This window comes from Nerophis ophidion, linkage group LG11 (genome assembly GCF_033978795.1).
Source record: "Nerophis ophidion isolate RoL-2023_Sa linkage group LG11, RoL_Noph_v1.0, whole genome shotgun sequence".
In the NCBI taxonomy this organism is placed as follows: domain Eukaryota; kingdom Metazoa; phylum Chordata; class Actinopteri; order Syngnathiformes; family Syngnathidae; genus Nerophis; species Nerophis ophidion.
In genome coordinates, this window is record NC_084621.1 from 61080606 (window position 1) to 61106260 (window position 25655).

The window sequence follows — 25655 nt, forward strand, 5'->3', positions numbered from 1 at the left end:
CTGCGGCTAGGCGAGCGTTCAACAAATGTTGCTTGGATCGTACTTATATTGATATGTATTTGAAAACATCCTTTCGGGGTCGCGGGGGGCGCTGGCGCCTATCTCAGCTACAATCGGGCGGAAGGCAGTGTACACCCTGGACAAGTCGCCACCTCATCACAGGGCCAACACAGATAGACAGACAACATTCACACTCACATTCACACACTAGGGCCAATTTAGTGTAGCCAATCAACCTATCCCCAGGTGCATGTCTTTGCAAGTGGGAGGAAGCCGGAGTACCCGGAGGGAACCCACGCATTCACGGGGAGAACATGCAAACTCCACACAGAAAGATCCCGAGCCTGGATTTGAACCCAGGACTGCAGGAACTTCGTATTGTGAGGCAGACGCACTAACCCCTCTTCCACCGTGAAGCCCTATTTGAAAACATTTGAAATTAGTTTTTATTTTTGCAAACAGCTTGACTCAAGCCTTCATAAGAATTTTTCAGATCAATGCATGTGAAATTTTAATCATTCATTTTTGCAACAAGCTGGTTGCAAAAATAAAAACTAATAAAAAAAAGTGCAAAAGAAAGGACTCATAAAAACTAATGAAACATTACACGGTGCTGAAATAAATACATTGTAACTAAATTAATAATAAATAATATGTATATGTTTCTTAAAGGCCTACTGAAATGAGATTTTCTTATTTAAATGGGGATAGCAGGTCCATTCTATGTGTCATACTTGATCATTTCGCGATATTGCCATATTTTTGCTGAAAAGATTTAGTAGAGAACATCGACGATAAAGTTCGCAACTTTTGGTCACTAACAGAAAAGCCTTGCCTTTACCGGAAGTCGCAGACAATGACGTCACCCATGTGAGGGCTCCTCACATATTCACAATGTTTTTAATGGGAGTCTCCAACAAAAAGAGCTATTCGGACCGAAAAAAACGACAATTTCCCCATTAATTTGAGCGAGGATGAAAGATTTGTGTTAGAGGATATTGATAGCGAAGGACTAGAAAATAAAAATAAAAAATCAAGTTAAAAAAAAAAAAAGGCGATTGCATTGGGATGGATTCAGATGTTTTTAGACACATTTACTAGGATAATTCTGGGAAATCCCGTATCTTTCTATTGTGTTGCTAGTGTTTTAGTGAGTTTAATATTACCTGATAGTCTTAGGGGTGTGTCCAAGGGTGTCTTGAGGCCAGTGTCGGAGGGAAGTCGACGGCAGCTGTATGGACGGCACAAACTCAGCTGATCTCCGGTAAGTGGCGACTTTTTACTACAACTTTCTCACCGAAAACTGCTGGTTGACATTTGGTCGGGATCCATGTTCGCTTGACCGCTCTGATCCATAGGAAAGCTTCACCTCCGGGAATTTTAAACAAGGAATCATCGTGTGTTTGTGCGGCTAAAGGCTAAAGCTTCCCAATGCCATCTTTGTACTTTGACTTTTCCGTTATTAATTGAACAAATTGCAAAAGATTCAGCAACACAGATGTCCAAAATACTGTGTAATTATGCGGTTAAAGCAGACAACTTTTAGCTGTGTGTGTGCGCAGCGCTAATATTTCCTTACAGTCCGTGACGTCACGCGTACACGTCATCATTCCCCGACGTTTTCAACAAGAAACTCCCGGGAAATTTAAAATTGCAATTTAGTAAACTAAAAAGGCCGTATTGGCATGTGTTGCAATGTTAATATTTCATCATTGATGTATAAACTATCAGACTGTGTGGTCCGTAGTAGTGGGTTTCAGTAGGCCTTTAAATAAACTGCCAACAAATGTTAAATGCAAAGGAAAATACAACTCACCACTTTAGTCATATTTTTTGCGCTTAAAAGAATGTATTTACGACTTTAGCGCCGGACTTAATCTCTTTGTTTGATATTGTCATTACTGCCACAACTGGTGGAATTGTGTATTGCAGCTGACCACCGCAGTGGCCAATATGGACCACAGCTGAGAACCAATTATTTTTCAGTGGCCCTCTAAGGGGCGCTGGTGGCCTAAAAATGAAGAAACAATGGTTTAATACAATAATGAAAATCACAAAACGACTGTATTGTGAAAAATCTGGGATGTGGCCACTTTTATCCACGAGCAACCTAAATTTAAACTCTGTACAGGTTTGCTGTACCTGAGAGTGGGAAGTTATGCAAAAGGGGGTAAGTTTGCCTCAACAATTTGCCTGCAGGGCTGCCAGGGTGAGGCCCGAGAGTTGTGGACCCGATTAGCAGGAGGCCCAATCCGTCTCCCAAAAAACCTTCAGTGGTAGCATGATTCTCATTAAGCTAACAGCTTGCCGTCAGCTCACAGACAGGAAGTCAGTCTGTTGTGTCATGATGAATGCTCTGGTAAGCACTGCATGTCACGGTGGAGGTTATATTGTGACTGCACATACCTTCTCACCCCTCAGTTGGAAGAGACATTTAGACAATGGAGGGAGAGTCTCTCTCAAACCGACTTTGCATTTGCTTGCAATATTGTCTGATAGAGATGTCATTTAGAATGGCGATATCAATTCAAATGTACAGATTATTACTGTCACGCCTATGGATCATGTTTTGTTTTGGTCATGTTCGATTTTGTTTTTTGGACACTCAGTTCCTGTTTGGCACTTCCTGGTTTGTTTTCGTAACCATGCCAACTCATTAGATTTTCAACTTGCCCTCAAATCACGCCCCTGTCCTCAGCTCTCACACCTGTTGTTCATTTCATAGCTATTATTTAAACCACAGTTACCAGGTAGTCGGCCTGGCAACTTCCTACATACATACCCATATTCCTCATCGGCTTCGTGCCATGTTACGCTGTTCGTTTCGTCCACGACACGTAAGTTTTGTTGTTCATGCCATAACGCAAGTGTTTTTGTTCATGTTTATAGTGTGTGGCCTTTTTACTAGTCTTTTGTTTTTTCTTAGCCCATTGTTTGTACCTCCTTGTGAGCGCCCTTTGTTTGCCTTTTTTTTTTTAGTTATAGTGTAAAAAATTAATATGTACACACATTCACGTCTCGCTCATGCCAACTATCCTTTGCGTCGGAGAAACAACCCACGTCCAAGTCCATGTTTGACAATTACATGTATTTGAAAACAGTGGCTTAACATCCACTAATATAAGTACACTCACAAGGATTAATAGAACCTAAATCAATTGATGTTAATTATTGGCACGATAAGAAATTGTCATCCTGTCTTATTTACTATATGTTTAAAATCAGTACAACCAGCTTTTTAAACAAAACCACTTTATAACACATGCAATGGCCAATGCAACTGTGGAATACTTATATAATTTGTGTAACACTTTAGTATAGGGAACATATTCTAAGTAACAAAGACTTAAAGGCCTACTGAAATGAGATTTTCTTATTTAAAAGGGGATAGCAGGTCCATTCTATGTGTCATACTTGATCATTTCGCGATATTGCCATATTTTTGCTGAAAGGATTTAGTAGAGAACATCCACGATAAAGTTTGCAACTTTTGGTGCTGACAAAAGAGCCCTGCCTTTACCGGAAGTCGCAGACGATGACGTCACATGTTTGATAGTTCCTCACGTATTCACATTGATTTTAATGAGAGCCTCCAACCAAAAGTGCTATTCGGACCGAGAAAACGACAGTTTCCCCGTTAATTTGAGCAAGGATGAAAGATTCGTGTTTGAGGATATTGATAGTGACGGACTAGAAGAAAAAAAAAAGGCAATTGCATTGGGACGGATTCAGATGTTTTTAGACACATTTACTAGGATAATTCTGGGAAATCCCTTATCTTTCTATTGTGTTGCTAGTGTTTTAGTGAGTTTAATATTACCTGATAGTCGGAGGTGTGTCTCCACGGGTGTCTTGACGCCAGTGTCTCAGGGGAGTCGACGGCAGCTATGGACGGCACAAGTTCAGCTGCGACTTTTTACCACAATTTTCTCACCGAAACCTGCTGGTTGACATTCCGTCGTGATTCATGTTCGCTTGACCGCGCTCTGATCCATAGTAAAGTTTCACCTCCAGGAATTTTAAACAAGGAATCACCTTGTGTTTGTGTGGCTAAAGCTTCCCAACTCCATCTTTCTACTTTGACTTCTCCAATATTAATTGAACAAATTGCAAAAGATTCAGCAACACGGATCTCCAAAATACTGTGTAATTATGCGGTCAAAGCAGACGACTTTTAGCTGTGTGTGTGTGCAGCGCTCATATTTCCCAAAAACCTGTGACGTCTTGCGTCTAAGTCATCATTACACGACGTTTTCAAGATGAAACTCCCGGGAAATTTAAAATTGCAATTTAGTAAACTAAAAAGGCCGTATTGGCATGTGTTGCAATGTTAATATTTCATCATTGATATATAAACTATTAGACTGCGTGGTGGGTAGTAGTGGGTTTCAGTAGGCCTTTAAATAAACTTCCAACAAATGTTAAATGCAAAGGAAAATACAGCTCTGCACTTTAGTCATATTTTTTGCGCTTAAAACGTATCTACGACTTTAGCGCCGGACTTCTTCTCTTTTTGTTGCAATGTTAATATTTCATCATTGATATATAAACTATTAGACCGCGTGGTGGGTAGTAGTGGGTTTCAGTAGGCCTTTAATTTTAAAGTTTTTTGGACAGTTAGGGTTGGGATAGGGTTAGAGGTATTTTGGACACAAGGGTAACATATTCTAAATAACAAAGACTTAGTTTTGAGTTATTTGCATAGAAAATGTTAGGATAGGGTTAGGGTTAGAGTTATTTGGACACCAGGGTAACATATTCTATGTAACAAAGATTAATTTAGAGTTACTTGGACACTATTAACATATGTAGTTTTGTGTTTTGTCATGTAAGAACAGGTTGTAAGTGGTATTAAAGGAATAATCATATACAACAACTTCCCTACTTAGTACTAAAAAGCAATACGTCTAATGTTACTGAGGGAAGACTCTTAGTTAATGGCTAACTGGTTGTATAATAAGGCCAGGCAGAAAAAGGCATTAATAAGTAATTAATGACTAATCAAGAGCGTTATTAAGCAACTAGTTAATGGTGAATATGTTCCCCATACTAAAGTGTTACCATAACTTGTTTAAAAAATAAAAAAAAGTCATAAAAATATGAATCTGGGCCAACAAGTACCTCGGTCGTTTTCTTTTAAAATCCCAAAAACATTTTATGTTTTCTATCGTAGATGATTTATACATCGGCTGCGGTCGACCACAAATTCTCAGAGTACACAGCAATGCAGAAACTGAAACAGTCATCCCTAAGACAAACAATACGGTTGAAGATATTTCTACTCCGTTTGGTCATAAATACGTTGGAATATAATGACGTCTATTTCATGGCAAAATAAATGGCTGATAATGAAACTCGCTTTGTTGCTGTTTTTTTATGTTCAGTGGTCCACAGGCAGAATGTATGTACTTTAATCACCTAGAAGCAAATCATATATCTTGCCCTTTTGAACCCAAACGTATAGGCGTGTTGGAGAATAAAAACTCTTTGGTTACTCTTTGGCCCAAGTCCTGATACTTTGCCCCGATCGATTCAATGTTAACCCTGTAGACCAACACTGTTCAACTGGCGGTCCGGTGCCCAAATCTGGCCCAGGAATGACGTCAGAGTGGTGACAGTTCAGTTAAAAACTAATGAGAGAAAATTTTTGCTGCAAATTCCCATAAAAAACACTAGAATGCTCCTGTTGTATAAAGGAACTCTAACCAGTGTAAACTAGTGTTGTCCCGATACCAGTATTTTCGTACCGGTACTGGTAGTGAACACTTGAATATTACATAACAGGGCTATTTTTTTAATTCTGAAATGTCTGACCCTTGAGAAAGAAATAGACCAAAAGCAAATGTCCACTAAAGAGGATGCTGGTTCTAAGAAATAATACGAATAATAAAGTCCTTAGCTTTCTGGAAATGTGGCCCCTCGAACAATCCCTGCTGTAGATTATTTGGTCTTCTAATACGGTGTTTTTCAACCACTAGTGTGCTGTGAAATACAGTCTGGTGTGCCGTGGGAGATTATGTAATTTCACCTATCTGGGTTAAAAATATTTTTCGCAAACCAGTAATTATAGTCTGCAAATAATGTGCCGTTGTTGAGTTTCGGTGATGTCTAGAGCTCGGCAGAGTAACCGTGTAATACTATTCCATATCAGCAGGTGGCAACCGATAGCTAATAGCTTTTAGATGTCGGGAACAGCGGGAGGCAGTTTGCAGGTAAAAATATATCTAATGCCTAAACCAATAATAAACAAAAGGTGAGTGCTCATAAGAAAAGGAATTGAAACTTTGGGATGGTTATGCAGAACGAAACAAAAACCGAACTGGCTACAAAGTAAACAAAACAGCAAAGACTTAATGTGGAGCAGAGACGGCGTCCACAAAGTACATCCGTACATGACATGACAATCAATGTCCACACAGAGAAGGATAAAAACAACATAAATAGTATTGATTGCTAAAACAAAGTAGATGCGGGAAAAAATCAAACAAAGGAAGACATGAAACTGCTACAGGAAAAATACCAAATTGAGAGGAAAAAGCCACCAAATTGGAAGCACAAGACCAGAACTAAACACTACACAATTGAAAACAGCAAAAAATTTCAAATCAGTCACGTGGTGATGTGACAGGTTGTGACAGTACACCTACTTTGAGACAAGAGCTATAGTGATGCATGCTTGGTTATGGTTTTAAGTCATAACTAACAATTGTGACAACAACTTTTTCCGTCAACTGAGTTTCGTATTTTAACGATTTCTGCTGATAGTTTTCCTCTGTATTTTATCAACGCAAAAAATGTGCCATTGCTCAAAAAAGGTTGAAAAACACTAATACATAACCAATGACCTGCCCCTAAAATTGGGGTAATATCAGACTGACTTGATGTTAGAATGTAAACATCAATACCAGTGTAACCTATTTTTATGGTTTTGCCTGTTTTTGTTGTTTTTGGGACATATCCTGTTATTGTGTTGAAACGAGGATGTTTCTTTTTGTAGGAGGGGAGGTATGTCACCTATTTTTATGGTTCTCCTCTTTGTTATGTTTAGTTCCTGTTATACAGTATATGCCTTGAGCTCTTATTTTGAAGGTAGATAGAACGGAAATGATGTCATCTTAGAGTGGAGCGGAGGTTTTTGAAAGGAGCGAAAATAAAGAGGTCCTCGTGTTAATTCCACATAAATCAGAAGACCGCAGCCATATGAAAGAAGTCTGTGTGCTTTCTGACCAGACGAAGCTTCACCGTTGCTAGCTGCGGCTAACTGAGATAAAGCTAGCTGACTCTCCGGACTTTACGGTAATTAGATGTCTTTCTTTCGCGGGACCGACATCCCAACGCTGCCACCGATGTAACCGAGGGTTTATATGAGTCGCCTAAACTGTATCACACTACAAAATAACAAACACGGAGGCTCCAGTTTCACACGAGGACCACTTCATTTTCGTTCCTTTCAAAAACCTCAGCTCCACTCTAAGATGACATCATTTCCGTTCAAAATAAGAGCTTAAGGAATATACTGTATAACAGGAACTAAACATAACAAAGAGGCAAACCATAAAAATAGGTTACACCAGTAACAAAATACCCATCCATCCATCCATTTTTCTACCGCTTATTCCCTTTCGGGGTCGCGGGGGGCGCTGGCGCCTATCTCAGCTACAATCGGGCGGAAGGCAGGGTACACCCTGGACAAGTCGCCACCTCATCGCAGGGCCAACACAGATAGACAGACAACATTCACACTCACATTCACACACTAAGGCCAATTTAGTGTTGCCAATCAACCTATCCACAGGTGCATGTCTTTGGAAGTGGGAGGAAGCCGGAGTACCCGGAGGGAACCCACGCATTCACGGGGAGAACATGCAAACTCCACACAGAGAGGTCCCGAGCCTGGATTTGAACCCAGGACTGCAGGAACTTCGTATTGTGAGGCAGACGCACTAACCCCTCTGCCACCGTGAACAAAATACCGAAATTCCCAATAAATTCCAAAACGTTGCACCCCCACATAATGGACAGTCCCCTCCTGACTCCCCCATCCCCAATCTAGCTTTGTTCAGTCGGCATCCTTCCCAAACCCGGCCCGTCTGTGGGAACCTCCCAGCGTGCTCTCTGTTCCACCACCAACCACAGGAAATGAGTCCTGGAGAGCGCTGAGGTTTAATAAAAAAATTAATGAAGAGGGTGTCTCAGGGTGAATGAAGTCGGTGCCCTAAAGTGGTGGGTAATTGGAAGTATAAGGTTTACATCTAATAAAGTTTGCCTTTCTCTGCACGGACAAATCAAAGAAAGTAAAACCAGCTGTGATCAAGAACGGCAATGTAGATCATCTCCCGGATTAAATTTAACCACCTTTATTTATCCTTCCTTGCAATGATTTGTGGGCACTGAGGCTACAAACCCCAACAGGAATTTCCTTTGCACGTGTGTACGGGCGTGCGCGCTTTCTTGTGTGCACAGAGATAGCTGCACGAACGTCTTACCTCCCTCTCCTGACACAATAACTCTCATGCTCTGAATAGAGGGACAAACATTCCAGAAATGCCACATGTCGGGGCTGCTGGCGAATCATTAAACTTTGGAAGAGAAACTGCAGGATACCCTCTTTTTCTCCTGTGTCCTCCATAATTACCCTTATGTTGTTAATTGACGTCGAACATGAAACCGGTTTTAACTCAAAGACGGGGGAAGGGGGGGCATGGGAAACTGTGTGGCATTTGTAAATAAGTGACGACGAGGGTACGAGATAAATATTTGGGAGGGTGTTATCTCTCTTAGAAAACCCACCCTTTGTCACGAGCAAAAGTTTACATACACTTGTAAAGAACATAATGTCATGGCTGTCTTGAGTCTACAATAATTTCTACAACTCTTATTTTTTTGTGATAGAGTGATTGGAGTACGTACTTGTTGGTCACAAAAAACATTCATGAAGTTTGCTTCGTTTATGAATTTATTATGGGTCCACTCAAAATGTGACCAAATCTGCTGTGTCAAAATTGTACATACAGCAATGTTAATATTTAGTTATATGTCCCTTGGCAAGTTTCACTGCAATAAGGCGCTTCTGGCAAGCTTCTGGTTGAATTTTTGACCACTCCTCTTGACAAAATTGCTGCAGTTCAGCTAAATGTTTTGGTTTTCTGACAGTGACTTGTTTCTTCAGCATTGCCCACACGTTTAAGTCAGGACTTTGGGAAGGCCATTCTAAAACCTTAATCCTAGTCTAATTTAGCCATTCCTTTACCACTTTTGACGTGTGGTCGGGATCATTGTCCTGTTGGAGCCCCCAACTGCGCCCAAGACCCAACCTCTGGGCTGATAATTTTAGGTTGTCCTAAAGAATTTGGAGGTAATCCTCCTTTTTAATTGTCCCATTTACTCTCTGTAAAGCACCAGTTCCATTGGCAGAAAAACACACCCAGAGCATAATACTACCACCACCATGATTGACGGTAGGAATGGTTTTCCTGGGATTAAAGGCGTTACCTTTCCTTCTTCAAACATAATACTGGGTATCGTGACCAAACAGCTCAATTTTTGTTTCATCTCTTTGATTCATCGATTGAAACTTTTATTAGTAGATTGCACGGTTCAGTACATATTCCGTACAATTGACCACTAAATGGTAACACCCGAATAAGTTTTTCAACTTGTTTAAGTCGGGGTCCAAGTTAATCAATTCGTGGTACAAATATACACTATCAGCATAATACAGTCATCACACAAGTTAATCATCATAGTATATACATTGAATTATTTACATTATTTACAATCCGGGGGGTGGGCTGAGGAGCTTTGTTTGATATCAGTACTTCAGTCATCAACAATTGCATCAACAGAGAAATGTGGACATTGAAACAGTGTAGGTCTTATTTAGTAGGATATGTACAGCCAGCAGAGAACATAGTGAGTTCAGATAGCATATGAACAAGTTTATACATTAGAAATACATTTGATTATTTACATTAGGTTATTTACAATCCGGGGAGATGGGATGTGAAGGACATGGACAAAGATGAGACCTTCTGGAAGAAAGTTCTGTGGTCAGATGAAACAAAAATTGAGCTGTTTGGCCAGAATACCCAGCATTATGTTTGAGGAACAAAAGGTAACGCCTTTAATCCCAGGAAAACCATTCCTACCGTTAAGCATGGTGGTGGTAGTATTATGCGTCGTGCCTATTTCGCTGCTAATGGGACTGGTGCTTTAAATGGGACAATTAAAAAGGAAGTTTGCCTCCAAAATCTTCAGGACAACCTTAAATCATCACCCCGGAGGCTCGGTTTTGGCCGCAGTTGGGTGTTCAAAAAGGACAATGACCCCAAACACACATCAGAAGTGGTAAAGGAATAGCTGGAATTAAGGTTTTAGAACAGGGGTGTCAAACTCAAATACAGAGTGGGCCAACATTTTAAACTGAACAAAGCCGCGGGCCAAGGTTGAACAAATTAATCTTTTAATAGAGACCCAAACAAGTTTTGCATTGAATATTGAACAAGCAAGGCTTGTATAACTTTATAGTGACATGAAAAATCGATTTTCAAATAATAATAATAATAATCATTTAAAAATATCAATGGTATCCATCCATCCATTTTCTACCGCTTATTCCCTTTCGGGATCGCGGGGGGCGCTGGCGCCTATCTCAGCTACAATCGGGCGGAAGGCAGGGTACACCCTGGACAGGTCGCCACCTCATCGCAGGGCCAACACAGATAGACAGACAACATTCACACTCACATTCACACACTAGGGCCAATTTAGTGTTGCCAATCAACCTATCCCCAGGTGCATGTCTTTGGAAGTGGGAGGAAGCCGGAGTACCCGGAGGGAACCCACGCATTCACGGGGAGAACATGCAAACTCCACACAGAAAGATCCCGAGCCTGGACTCGAACCCAGGACTGCAGGAACTTCGTATTGTGAGACAGACGCACTAACCCCTCTTCCACCGATATATTATGGTATTATGGTATATTAAATAAGATTTAAATACAAATATTTAATGCCTCTTTCCTATTTGCAGCTTTCTGATGTAAATATCAACATTAACTTGGCGGGGTTTGGTGGTAGCGGGGTGTGTATATTGTAGCATCCCGGAAGAGTTAGTGCTGCAAGGGATTCTGGGTATTTGTTCTGCTGTGTTTATGTTGTGTTACGGTGCGGATGTTCTCCCTAAATGTGGTTGTCATTCTTGTTTGGTGTGGGTTCACAATGTGGCGCTTATTTGGAACAGTGTTAAAGTTGTTTATACGGCCACCCTCAGTATGACCTGTATGGCGGTTGACCAAGTATGCCTTACATTCACTTGTTTGTGTGTAAAGTCCACATATATACTATGTGACTGGGCCGGCACAATGTTTGTATGGAGAAAAAGCGGACAGGATGACAGGTTGTACAGGACGTTGAATGCAGTGCATTTAAGGCATGTCCCCAATGAGGTTGTTTGGGTGGAAATCGAGAGAAATTCGGGAGAATGGTTGCCCCGGGTGATTTTCGACAAGGGCACTGAAATTCGGGAGTCTCCCGGGAAAATAGGGAGGGTTTGGTAAGTATGAGTATTAGTGGTGAATGCGGTGTTATAATACCGGCGGTTCAGCTCTAATGTTAATTTGATATTGCCTCAAGGGCCAAATTAAATTACACAGTGGGCCAAATTTGGCCCGTGGGCCAGAGTTTGACACCCATGTTTTAGAAGATAGATAGATAGATGATTAGTACATTATAGATTCCTTCAGGAGAGTTCCTTCAGGAAAATTAAAATGGTCTTCCCAAAGTGTGGTCAATGCTGAAGAAACAAGTCCATGTCAGAAAACCAACACATTTAGCTGAACTGCACCATCCATCCATCCATCCATTTCTACCGCTTATTCCCCTTTGGGGTCGCGGGGGGCGCTGGCGCCTATCTCAGCTACAATCGGGCGGAAGGCGGGGTACACCCTGGACAAGTCACCACCTCATCGCAGGGCCAACACAGATAAACAGACAACATTCACGCTCACATCCACACACTAGGGCCAATTTAGTGTTGCCAATCAACCTATCCCCAGGTGCATGTCTTTGGAACTGCACCAATTTTTTTCAAAAGGAGTGGTCAAAAATTCAACCAGAAACTTGCAGAAGCTTGTGGATGGCTACCAAAAGTGCCATATAGCAGTGAAATTTGCCAAGGGACATGTAACCAAATATCAACATTGCTGTATGTATACTTTTGACCCAGCAGTGTTGGTCACATTCTCAGAAAACCCATAATAAACTCATAAAAATAACCAAACTTCATAAATGTTTTTTGTGACCAACAAGTATGTGCTCCAATCACTCTATCACAAAAAAATAAGAGTTGTAGAAAGTATGAGAAACTCAAGACAGCCATGACATTATGTTCTTTACAAGTGTATGTAAACGATCACGACGGTATGTGCCTCCAAGCCAAACAGGAACAAAAAAAAAAAAAAACACTTCAAAGATCAAACAAAAAAGAGCTTAGTTTAACAAAAAAGCAGTTAAAATCAGAAAAATTATTTGAAATGCTTATTTTTGTATATCTCAGAGCTCGCATGCCCTGGGGCGGCCCCCTCCCCTTTGAAAACACGGCCACCTAAGTGCCTGAGGTGTAACACCAAGCAGCCTATTGAGAGGCAGGTGAGGGGGCAGAACAAAGGGAGGATTCAGCACCTCCGTGACACAGTGGGAAAGAGATGAGGGATTATTAGCCCCGCCGACAGACCATTTAAAGTCCGCTTCCTTTGATTGTGACAGTGTAATTGTTTCACAGATACAATCACGTTGAGCACTTTACCTGGGGCGGGGGAAACTGGACTTTCATTAAAGTGCGGGATCGTCTCCAGGCTGCTCTGTAATTGGACCCGTTGTCTTGTTTGCTGACGTTGTCGCGTTCTCTCCCCTTTACTCCATCTTTAGGTCCGTGTGAACGTGTGTGACGACGTGAATGCGGAGGGATTTTTTTTACTTCAGGCCATTTTGAGTCTGCAAAGCCACACATACAGTATATAGCAGGGGTAGGGAACCTACGGCTCTAGAGCCAGATGTGGCTCTTTTGATGACTGCATCTGGCTCTCGGATAAATCTGAGCTGACATTGCTTAACAGGATAAGTAATGAATAATTCCACTTGTAATCATAGTGTTAAAAATAACATTCAAAATATAAAACATCATCATGCATTTTTATGTTCAAGAAGTTGCGTTAATGGTAAGAAGTAATTTGTTTATTATTGGTTCGTGTTGGGCTTGCCCTTCTGGGGGTTCTTCAGACCACCAAGCACCGACAGGCTGTTTAAGGGTAAAATATTGTTGTTTTTTTTCAATTAGTCTCTCAGTTGCTTTCCAGCAATTGTCTTTTTCTCTTTCGTCCTCACTCGCGCTCTGGCTCCAGCCCCAAACCCTGTTTCTCCTCCTGGCTGCTGCTTATAACAGAGTGACAGGTGATTAGATAAAAAGGCCCAGGTGGGCCTACTACGCACCTGTCGCTGATTTCGAGGCCGGTCCTGGCAACATCCCGCTTTGCTGCAGGCCACGCCCCCTCCACAGTTTGCTTCAGAATAACAATGTTATTACAAAGAATAAGAGATCTATTATACTCTGGAAATGTTGGTCTTACTTAAAAATACACGCGTTTAGTTGTGTTCAGTGTTAAAAAAAATATTATACGGCTCTTAAGGAAATACATTTTAAAATATTTGGCTTCATGGCTCCCTCAGCCAAAAAGGTTCCCGACCCCAGGTATATAGCATACATGTCTTTTGATTAGGGTTGTACAGTATACCGGTATTAGTATAGTACCGCAATACTAATGAATCATAGTCAGTACTATATTGCCTCTGAAACGTACCAATCCCGCAGCCCTGCGTCATCGAGCAGAGGAGCATATTCGGCAGCACACAATCACAGAGTACTCACAAACAAACACTGTGTGTAGACAGAAAAGGTAGAACGGACGCATTTTGGCTTGAATATCAAAGATAAAAGTAAAGTTGTCATCATTGTCACCGACGTCCCACTGGGTGTGAGTTTTCCTTGCCCTTATGTGGGCCTACCGAGGATGTCGTAGTGGTTTGTGTTGTGGTTTGTGCAGCCCTTTGAGACACTAGTGATTTAGGGCTATATAAATGAACATTGATTGATTGATTGATGATTGAAGTTATAACACTGAAACGCCCTTCAGGAAGAGGTGCTTTAAGACATGGTTAGCTAGCTAGCGGCTAACGTCCAGCTTCCGTCGGCAGTGTACTAACTAGTTTTAAATCACTAATCCTGGTCTCCATGGCGACAAATAAAGTAAGTTTCTTACAAGTATCATCCCTGCAGGACGAGGAATAGCTAAGCATGCTTCACTACACACCGTAGCTTACCAATGTCAAAATTTAAACAAATGCCACTGGTGGATCCACACATCGACCTTAATGATATCAAGTACAGGCACGTATCTAGTCGATACTATTATGATTACGTCAGTATTTTTTTTGGCATCACAACATTTTTGTTCGTTTTTTTTAAATGTATATTATGTTTTTAAACTCAGGAAATATGTCCCTGGACACTTGAAGACTTTGAATATGACCAATGTATGATCGTGTAACTACTTGGTATCGGATCAATATCCAAATTCGTGGTATCATCCAAAACTAATGTAAAGCATCCAAACAACAGAAGAATACGTGATTATTACATTTTAACAGAAGTGTAGATAGAACATGTTAAAAGAGAAAGAAAACAGATATTAACAGTAAATGAAGAAGTAGATTAATCATTCATTTTCTACCACTTGTCCTTAATAATGTTGACAAAATAATTGAATGATAAATGACACAATATTTTACTGAATATGTCAGCAGACTAAATTAGGAGCTTTTATTTGCTTACTTACTACTAAAAGACAAGTTGTCTGGTATGTTCACTCTTTTATTTAAGGACTTAACTGCAATACGAGATATATGTTTGATGTACCCGAAGGTTTTTTGTTAAAATAAAGCCAATAATGCAATTTTTTTTGTGGTCCCCTTTATTTAGAAAAATACCGAAAAGTATCAAAATAATTATGAGAATCAGCACCTCCAAGTCCGGGTCCATGGTTCTCGCCCGGTAAAGGGTGGAGTGCCATCTCCGGGTTGTGGAGGAGACCCTGCCCCAAGTGGAGGAGTTCAAGTACCTAGGAGTCTTGTTCATGAGTGTGGGAAGAGTGGAACCCTGAGATCGACAGGCGGATCGGTGCGGCGTCTCCAGTAATGCGGACGTTGTACCGATCCGTTGTGGTGAAGAAGGAGCTGAGCCGGAAGGCAAAGCTCTCAATTTACCGGTCAATCTACGTTCCCATCCTCACCTATAGTCATGAGCTTTGGGTCATGACCGAAAGGATAAGATCACGGGTACAAGCGGCCGAAATGAGTTTCCTCCGCCATGTGGCGGGGCTCTCCCTTAGAGATAGGGTGAGAAGCTCTGTCATCCGGGAGGAACTCAAAGTAAAGCCGCTGCTCCTCCACATCGAGAGGAGCCAGGTGAGGTGGTTCGGGCATCTGGTCAGGATGCCACCCGAACGCCTCCCTAGGGAGGTGTTTAGGGCACGTCCAACCGGTAGGAGGCCACGGGGAAGACCCAGGACACGTTGGGAAGACTATGTCTCCCGGCTGGCCTGGGAACGCCTCGGGATCCCCCGGGAAGAGCTAGACGAAGTGGCTGGGGAAAGGGAAGTCTGGGTTTCCCTGCTTAGGTTGTTGCCCCCGCGACCCGACCTCGGATAAGCGGAAGAAGATGGATGGATCAAAATAATTTTAGTACCGGTACCAAAATATTGGTTACACCACTACTCGGTATGCAGAAAAAGAAGTGTTTGTACAAGGTTGATTCCATAGATTTTTTATTAATCAAGGAAAGCCCATAAAAGTATAGAAACAGTGATAAAAATGTGAACGTGAATCCATCCATCCATCCATTTTCTACCACTTGTCCCTTTTTATGGTCGCGGAGGGTGCTGGAGCCTATCTCAACTGCATTCAGGCGGAATGCTAGGTACACCCCGGATAAGTGAATCCATTTTTTTAAAGCAAAACAAATAACAGAGCTGGGATCTATCTGTTTAATTTTGACCTCCCTCCCTTCAAAACATGTGAACGAGTTCTGTTTGTTGTTGATTCAGCAGGCTGAGATGACACAGTCTGTTGGGTACTCTATTGGCCATGCAGTGCGGGTCCAATGAGTGTGGCTGTGTGTCCGCGGTCTGAGCTGATTAGATAATAAACCGAGAGATGAAGAAAAACGACAAGGAGGGCAAGAAGGATCACTTATTTTCTTTTTTTGTCTGTTTAAATTCAACACATTAAGATCAGGCTGTGCCCGTTTGTTCAAGAGCACAGGTGTCGAACTCAAAGCCTGGGTGCCGGATCTGATCCGCCATTTCATTTTATATGGCCTGCGAAAGCCTTCTTAATACGCTTCTACACTAAGGTTATGTAGGGTGAATACCACCTAACCTTATCGGTGTCCACACACACACACACACACGCACACACACACACACACACACACACACACACACAATGGACCGCCTCGCCCCTCCGTCTGCCGGCGTAACACGTCCTAATACGCATGTGCGAATAAAATGCTCGCATCTTACTCACCTCTGACCTGGAAGTGTATCCTTACCCTGCGTTTCAATGTAGACCAGGGGTCACCAACCTTTTTGAAACCAAGAGCTACTTCTTGGGTACTGAATAATGGGAAGGGCTACCAGTTTGATACACACTTAAATAAATTGCCAGAAATAGCCAATTTGTTCAATTGACCTTTAATAAATAAATCTATATATATATATAAAAAAAATTGGTATTTCTCTCTGTCATTCCGTCATTTTTTTTCCTTTTACGGAAGTTTTTTTTTTTTGTAGAGAATAAATGATGAAAAAAACACTTAATTGAACGGTTTAAAAGAGGAGAAAACACGAAAAAAAAGAAAATTAAATTTCGAAACATAGTTTATCTTCAATTTCGACTCTTTAAAATTCAAAATTCAACCGAAAAAAATGAAGGGAAAAACTAGCTAATTCGAATCTTTTTGAAACAATTTAAAAAAAGAATTTATAGAAAATTATTAGTAATTTTTCCTGATTAAGATTCATTTTAGAATTTTGATGACATGTTTTAAAAAGGTTAAAATCCAATCTGCACTTTCTTAGAATATACAACAAGTTGGACCAAGCTATATTTCTAACAAAGACAAATCATTATTTCTTGTAGATTTTCCAGAACAAAAATTTTAAAATAATTTCAAAATAATTTGAAATAAGATTTAAATTCGATTCTACAGATTTTCTAGATTTGCCAGAATATTTTTATTTTATTTTAATCAGAATATGGGACGGCGTGGCGCAGTGGAAGAGTGGCCGTGCGTAACCCGAGGGTCCCTGGTTCAAATCCCACCTAGTACCAACCTCGTCACGTCCGTTGTGTCCTGAGCAAGACACTTCACCCTTGCTCCTGATGGGTGCTGGTTGGCGCCTTGCATGGCAGCTCCCTCCATCAGTGTGTGAATGTGTGTGTGAATGGGTAAATGTGGAAGTAGTGTCAAAGCGCTTTGAGTACCCTGAAGGTAGAAAAGCGCTATACAAGTACAACCCATTTATTTATAAGTTTGAAGAAATATTTCACAAAAATTCTTCTTCGGAAAAACAGAAGCTAAAATCAACAATTAATTAAAATGTATTTATATTCTTTGCAATAAAAAAAATAAAATACTTGAACATGATTTAAATTGTCAGGAAAGAAGAGGAAGAATTTTAAAAGGTAAAAAGGTATATATGTTTGAAAATCCTGAAATCATTTTTAAGGTTGTAATTTTTCTCTAAAATTGTCTTTCTGAAAGTTATAAGAAGCAAGGTAAAAAAATAAATGCAGTTATTTAAACAAGTAAAGACCCAGTCTTTAAAATATTTTCTTGGATTTTCAAATTCTATTTGAGTTTTGTCTCTCTTACAATTAAAAATGTCGAGCAAAGCGAGACCAGTTTGCTAGTAAATAAATACAATTTATAAAATAGAGGCAGCTCACTGGTAAGTGCTGCTATTTGAGCTATTTTTAGAATAGGCCAGCGGGCGACTCATCTGGTCCTTACGGGCTACCTGGTAGACTATTGCCACATTTCTTTGAAAAGTAAACCTTGCTTGCCTCACCACCAGCAGCTGTTAGACACATGTAGTGAATCACACCTGAGCCATCATACATTAATCATGTCTTTAATGGACATTTGAAAGTAAATGTGATAAAGAACATTTTACAACAATCATAGATATCTGGTCAGGACACTGTGATTGGAGGCTGAAATTGGCGGTCGTACTTGACGGCCGCAAACACTTCATGGCTTCAGAATGGAATACAAAACTAGATGTTGAGTAATCGCTCTACTGGTCACACTTATCATTACACCTTGCACCAATTAAAATTGCACACCGGGTTGCTTATAAGGCGCACTGTCGAGTTTTGAGGGAAAAAAATATTTTAAGTGCGCCTTATAGTCTGGAAAATATCGTATTATATTTTTACAAACAGACTGATTGATAACTTGCTTTGAAATTTTAAGTCAAGGTGACAAGCAGATAATACTTTTTTTTTTTTTTTTTGATAATCAAAAAAACGCTTGGAACATCTTGTTTTGCAATCAGATAATATTTAAGTATAAAGCATATGCATGTACAACATTTTTTCGAAAGAATTGAAAGAAAAAAATAGACCTAACCACAAAGTGCTTTTTTGTTTCCAGCCTTTCGCAGGCCACATAGTTGACGTCGCGAGCCACGTCAAATAAAGAAATGACACGGAGGGCCACTTTCATTTGATTTGGCCACAAATGAAAACGCCGCAACACATCAACACAAAAAAAAAACGACACAAGTGACAGACACGATGAAAGTGCCTGTCGACCAAGTGGCTGAGGGGAAAGTTGAAGGAGTCTCAAAGAACCAAGATGGAAAAGTAAGTCTTGTGATAATAATTTTAATGTTGTGTCGTGGCTTTCTATTGTTGTGTTGTGGCCTTTGAATTTGTTGTGGCTTTTTGTGACCAAAAGTTATTAAAGGCCTACTGAAACCCACTACTACCGACCACGCAGTCTGATAGTTTATATATCAATGATGAAATATTAACATTGCAACACATGCCAATATGGCCTTTTTAGTTTACTAAATTGCAATTTTAAATTTCCCGTGAAGTGTCCTGTTGAAAACGTCGCGGTATGATGACGCGTGCGTTTGAAGTCACCGGTTGTAGCGGACATTTTTTCCCAGCCCGATCCAAGGTATAAGTAGTCTGCTTTAATCGCATAATTACACAGTATTCCGGACATCTGTGTTTCTGAATCTTTTGCAATTTGTTCAATTAATAATGGAGAAGTCAAAGAAGAAAGATGTAGGTGGGAAGCGGTATATTGCAGCTGCCTTTAGCAACACAAACACAGCCGGTGTTTCCTTGTTTAAAATTCCCAAAGTTGAAGCTTTACTATGGAACAGAGCGGTCAAGCGAACATGGTTCCCAACCACATGTCAACCGGCAGGTTTCGGTGAGAAAATTGTGCTAATAAGTCGGCTCTTACCGTAGACATGAGCGGAGCTCGCGTCCTCCTGCAGCTGCGGACTATTACCTCCTCCCACCGGACACACTGGCGGTCAACACACCCGTGGCCACACCTCTCCGACTTTCAGGTACTATATAATCTCACTAAAACACTAGTAACACAATAAGCAGATAAGGGATTTTCCAGAATTATCCTAGTAAATGTGTCTAATAACATCTGAATCGCTCTCACTGCAATCGCCTTTTTTTTTTTATAGTCCTCATCCACGAATCTTTCATCCTCGCTCAAATTAATGGGGAAATTGTTGCTTTCTCGGTCCGAATCGCTCTAGCTGCTGGTGGCTATGATTGTAAACAATGTGAGGATGTGAGGAGCCCTACAACCCGTGACGTCACGCGCACATGGTATGCTACTTCCGGTAAAGGCAAGGCTTTTTTATTAGCGACCAAAAGTTGCAAACTTTATCGTGGATGTTCTCTACTAAATCCTTTCAGCAAAAATATGGCAATATCGCGAAATGATCAAGTATGACACATAGAATGGACCTGCTATCCCCGTTTAAATAAGAACATCTCATTTCAGTAGGCTTTTAAGTTTGGGCGTTTGCATTTGCTGTGACCTTTTTTCAAACTCTGTACTGTATTGCACCAAAAATTTCCAGCAAAACGATTCTTATATTCAAACTTTAAAAAATCTTATTTGTATAATGTCAATAATGTCTTTATTCTGGTTTGTGAACACTGCATGCATGTTTATCCCTTTAGTTTTCCCAGGAAAATACAGTGCATGCCACGGATAATTTGCAACCCTATAAATAAAATGAATGGCTTACAGCTGCTTTGATAGTTGAGCATATATTTGATTCGAGAACATTAGTTGTGTAATCAGACCCCCGCACTTATATTTGCCAAGAAGGAATACATCTGAGAGATCTGCGCAAGAGCTCTCCCTTGGCTGTAAATTCCCTCTTGTCCAAATGCAGCGTGAAGTATTTTTTCTTATAAGAAAAAATAAATACAAAGTGTTACTGTTGTTTGGGTCAGTTATGTTTCCCCTCAGCTTGTAACATAAAGTTGGCGCCCTTGTTCTCAGTTTTGTGTTCATAGACTAATTTACATGATGTATTTTTGTTGTCTAACTAGAGTTTTTGTGTCTTCTCCCCCACCTTCTTTTCCCAAGTGAAGGGGAAAAGAACTTTAGCATGGATCAGAGCCCAAACACTAGCCAAACAAATATGGAGTGTGAGCCCAAACATGACAAGCACTGCCAAGTGTTTATATGTCAGCCCTCAATCATGTCTAAAAACTAGGGGTGCAACGATTTTTTTTCTGACGATTCGAATCGATATTTTTTTGAACGATACAGTACGATTTAGTGAGTGGAAATCGATTCAGTAACTTTTTAGCAAAACAAATAAAGCAGCAAGACTATAAAATATAAAATACTTTTATGTACAGAATTTATAGGCGCAGTCATGGGGTTCCGGTTTGGTGACCGCAGGATTAGGTCTCTGCTTTTTGCAGATGATGTGGTCCTGATGGCTTCATCTGACCGGGATCTTCAGCTCTCACTGGATCAGTTTGCAGCCGAGTGTGAAGCGACCGGAATGAGAATCAGAACCTCCAAGTCCGAGTCCATGGTTCTCGCCCGGAAAAGGGTGGAGTGCCATCTCCGGGTTGGGGAGGAGACCCTGCCCTGAGTGGAGGAGTTCAAGTACCTAGGAGTCTTGTTCACGAGTGAGGGAACAGTGGATCGTGAGATCGACAGGCGGATCGGTGCGGCGTCTTCAGTAATGCGGACGTTGTACCGATCCGTTGTGGTGAAGAAGGAGCTGAGCCGGAAGGCAAAGCTCTCAATTTACCGGTCGATCTACGTTCCCATCCTCACCTATGGTCATGAGCTTTGGGTCATGACCGAAAGGATAAGATCACGGGTACAAGCGGCCGAAATGAGTTTCCTCCGCCGTGTGGCGGGGCTCTCCCTTAGAGATAGGGTGAGAAGCTCTGCCATCCGGGAGGAACTCAAAGTAAAGCCGCTGCTCCTTCACATCGAGAGGAGCCAGATGAGGTGGTTCGGGCATCTGGTCAGGATGCCACCCGAACGCCTCCCTAGGGAGGTGTTTAGGGCACGTCCAACCGGTAGGAGGCCACGGGGAAGACCCAGTACACGTTGGGAAGACTATGTCTCCCGGCTGGCCTGGGAACGCCTCGGGATCCCCCGGGAAGAGCTAGACGAAGTGGCTGGGGAAAGGGAAGTCTGGGTTTCCCTGCTTAGGCTGTTGCCCCCGCGACCCGACCTCGGATAAGCGGAAGAAGATGGATGGATGGATGGATGGGTACTGGACACAGCAGGTGAAGAATCCTTTATTCCTGTTACTTTTTGGAATGAAATTATGTATAAATCAATTAGAGTACAAACAAGCACGTAAACAACAATAAATGGCCAATGCATTCATTTGTTATTTGAAAAAAGTGCCGGCGCACCGCGACCTAGTACGCATGCGCGAAAAGAAAGACCTGGAACTGTATTCTTACTAGAGATGCGCGGTTTGCGGTCTCATCCGTGGAGTCCGCGAATAAACCTCGGGTCGGGCTGGTGACAGGATGGAAAAATAGATTTTAATTAGATTCGGGCGGGTGGCGGTTGAACCATTCGGAAATATTTGATATACATGGTTCTGGGATCGGTATCCTTTATCATTCAAAGAGCCATTTAGGACCCGTGTCACTAAGCGAAAAAGACAATAGGAGACGCAAACATTCTCTAGAATGACTTCCGGCAGTCACCCAATTAATAAGTATTAAATTGTGCTATGAAGCCATTGGCTTTGTTACCTTCTACAGCATGTACGATCTACTTGACAGTCCAGCAACATGTTGTGTGTGGCTTCCGCAGACACACGCACACGACTGCAAGGCATACTGGGTGACACAGAGTACACAAATGGTTGTGATATAAAAAATGTTAACACTCTTAGTAATTTGCGCCACGCTGTAAAGCCACACCAAACAAGAATGACAAACACATTTCGGGAAAACATCCTCCCAGTAATACAATATAAACGCAACACAACAAATACCCAGAATCCTTTGCATCCATGACAAGCCTGACTATTTTATACACCCCGCTAGCACCACTTTAAAGCCTTTTTTCGGGATATTCTACGATGGGTAACATTTTTAAAAAAACTTCGAAAAATAAAATAAGCCACTGGGAACTGATTTTTATTGGTTTTAACCCTTCTGAAATTGTGATAATGTTCCCCTTTGACGGCCGCAACCATTTCATGGCTTCACTATAGTTATGGAATACAAAACTAGACGTTGAGTAATCGCTCAAAATACATCGCGGACAATAACTGACGGTCTGCTTTGCAAGTCCAAGTGCATTCGCTGTTTTTCGTAGTCTTACCTTGTCCACGGGAGCTCGCATTCTCGTTGTCTCTCCGTCGACAAGTGAACAAAGTTTTTCACTAAGTAGAATCACAGCTGACCTGGACATTCAAAAGTTCTCGTTCCTCTGACACAACACAATCGCTGACACACATATCCCACCGTCTGAGATGTGTTGTATCCCAAATAGCTGCAATCGCCCATTTCCTTCTCTTAAGGTATACATATGTGATTTCCAAAAGCGCCTGTACATGTACAAGAAGGAGAAACACGGGCACGTCTGGATGACTCGTCTCCATATTTCTAGTGGTTACCGCCGAGTTAAGAAACTGGTTGTAATGAAGCTGGCTGTGGCGCCTTCTTTCTTATGTCACTTCATGTGTGGGGCGCGGTCTTTTTGGCGTCACTTCCTCTCCGAACTTAGTTTGTAAACGATCAATGAGTCCATATAACGCTAATAGCCGGAGATTCAAGAGATAGACGGCGCACTTACCCGTGTAAAAAATTGATCCGATGATTTAGTGTGGCTGAAACGAGGCTTAGGCCAAATAATTATTAGTTTAAGGGGTTATCCGGCTTAGTGTAGATATACCTTGATACCATACCATACCATACCATGATACCAAACGGTATCTGTTCTCCACCCTCGTGTTCCAGGTGTGCGGTAGCATGTCTGCCCCCTCAGTCCTGTTGAGGGTGTTGGCACCTTGCTTCCAGATTTCCATAGCCTCCTTCCTCCATCTCGTATATTTGTATTCTTCCTCATCAAATAACATTTCCTAGGCTGTTAGTTATCATCGCTTCATGTTGTGTTCCGGAAGTTAGTGCGTCGTTCAACTTGCTCCGCTGTCACTTACGTTTTGTCCGTCGCGTCTTTTGTGCCTTACAGTTAAGTTGAGTCTTTATACCAGGGGTGCCCATTACGTCGATCGCGAGCTACCAGTCGACCGCGGGGGGTGTGTCAGTCGATCTCCAGCCAGGCTTTTAAAAAAAATAGACCTAAAAATTAGTGATCATCAATCTTCACCAAGACGTCACTTAAATGACATTCACGGTACCGGAGGGTCTTGTGAGATGACGCTGGCTGCTGCAAGATCATTGTTATGAAAATATGACCGAGAGGAAGGCGAGAAACACTTTTTATTTCAACAGACTCTCGCGCCGTACCTTCCGTCAAAACTCTAAAGGCCGACTGCACATTTCCTATCTTTACAATAAAAGCCCTGCTTCATGCTGCCTGCGCTAACTAAATACAGAGTCCCGGAAAACTGGCGTGCACAAGCGATCCCTCAGAAAGCTGGCGTGCACATCACTTGTGCACGCCAGCTGTCCGAGACTCTTATTTTGTTAGTGCAGGCAGCATGAAGCAGGGCTTTTATTGTGAAGATAGGAAATGTGCAGTCGGCCTTTAGAGTGTACATGTATGTCATCTTTTTTGTAAGGGGCGCTGGAAGCCGGCAGACCCGTCAGCGATCCTGTTCTGTCTCCCTGTAATGTTTGTCTGATCTTGAATGGGATTGTGCTGAAAATTGTAATTTTCCTGAAGGAACTCTCCTGACGGAATAAATAAAGTACTATCTAATCTAATCTAATCTAATCTTACGTGAACTCGAGCCCAGCCAAGCCGGCGGCGTTTCAGGATATTGTTGATAAACGGATTTGGCTTTGCATAGTAGAGAAACATTTTTAACTTGCACTTACAGATGTAGCAACCAACTGTAGTTACTGACAGTGGTTTTATGAAGTGTTCCTAAGCCCATGTGGTGATGTCCTTTACACACTAATGTCGGTTTTTGATGCAGTACCGCCTGAGGGATCAAAAGTCCGTAATATCATCTCTTACATGCAGTGATTTCTCCAGATTCTTTGAACTTTTTGATGATTTTACGGACCGTAGATGGTAAAATCCTTTAATTCCTTGCAATATCTCGTTGAGAAATGTTGTTCTAAAACTGTTCGACAATTTGCTTACAAAGTGGTGACCCCCGCCTCATCCTTGTTTGTGAATTACTTAGCATTTCATGGAAGCTGCTTTTATACCCAATCATGGCATCCAACTGTTCCCAATTAGTCTGCACACCTGTGGGATGTCCCATATAAGTGTTTGATGAGCATTCCTCAACTTTATCAGTATTTATTGCCACCTTTCCCAACTTCTTTGTCACGTGTTGCTGGCATCAAATTCTAAAGTTAATGATTATTTCCAACAACAAAAAACGTTAATCAGTTTGAACATGAAATATGTTGTCTTTGTAGCATATTCAACTGAAAAAAATATTTGTAAATCATTGTATTCCGTTTATATTTACTTCTAACACAATTTCCCAACTCATATGGAAACGGGATTTGTACATATTATATATCTTACATAATATATACTGATATATTGTATTATTGTAGTATAGATTTATATAATATACACAATATATAACACATCCCAATTAACATGTACAATACTACAGTATACTGTATCTAACAGCTGCAGCAAAAATAAAAGGGAAGCATAAAATAGAGAGTAGATCTAGCAGAAACTATACATTATACACAAAGAGAGGTAGCTAAAATAAAAATATTAGGTATTGAGTTTATTTATGATTATTATTATTATTATGTTAATTATGTCCCCCCCTCCCTTGTGGAGGGGGTCCGGTCCGATGACCATGGATGAAGTACTGACTGTC

At 41.3% G+C, this 25655-nt stretch overlaps 1 long non-coding RNA gene across 1 annotated transcript in view; it reads left to right on the forward strand.

Annotated features, from left to right (window-relative positions):
• The window catches only part of LOC133561455 (uncharacterized), a 32628-nt gene extending 11632 nt beyond the window's left edge, over nt 1-20996 (forward strand). Inside the window, exons 3-4 of the long non-coding RNA XR_009808703.1 lie at nt 18773-18984; nt 20762-20996. This is a non-coding gene — a long non-coding RNA (uncharacterized LOC133561455). The remainder of the gene's footprint in view (nt 1-18772; nt 18985-20761) is intronic.
• The last annotated feature ends 4659 nt before the right edge of the window (nt 20997-25655 follow it).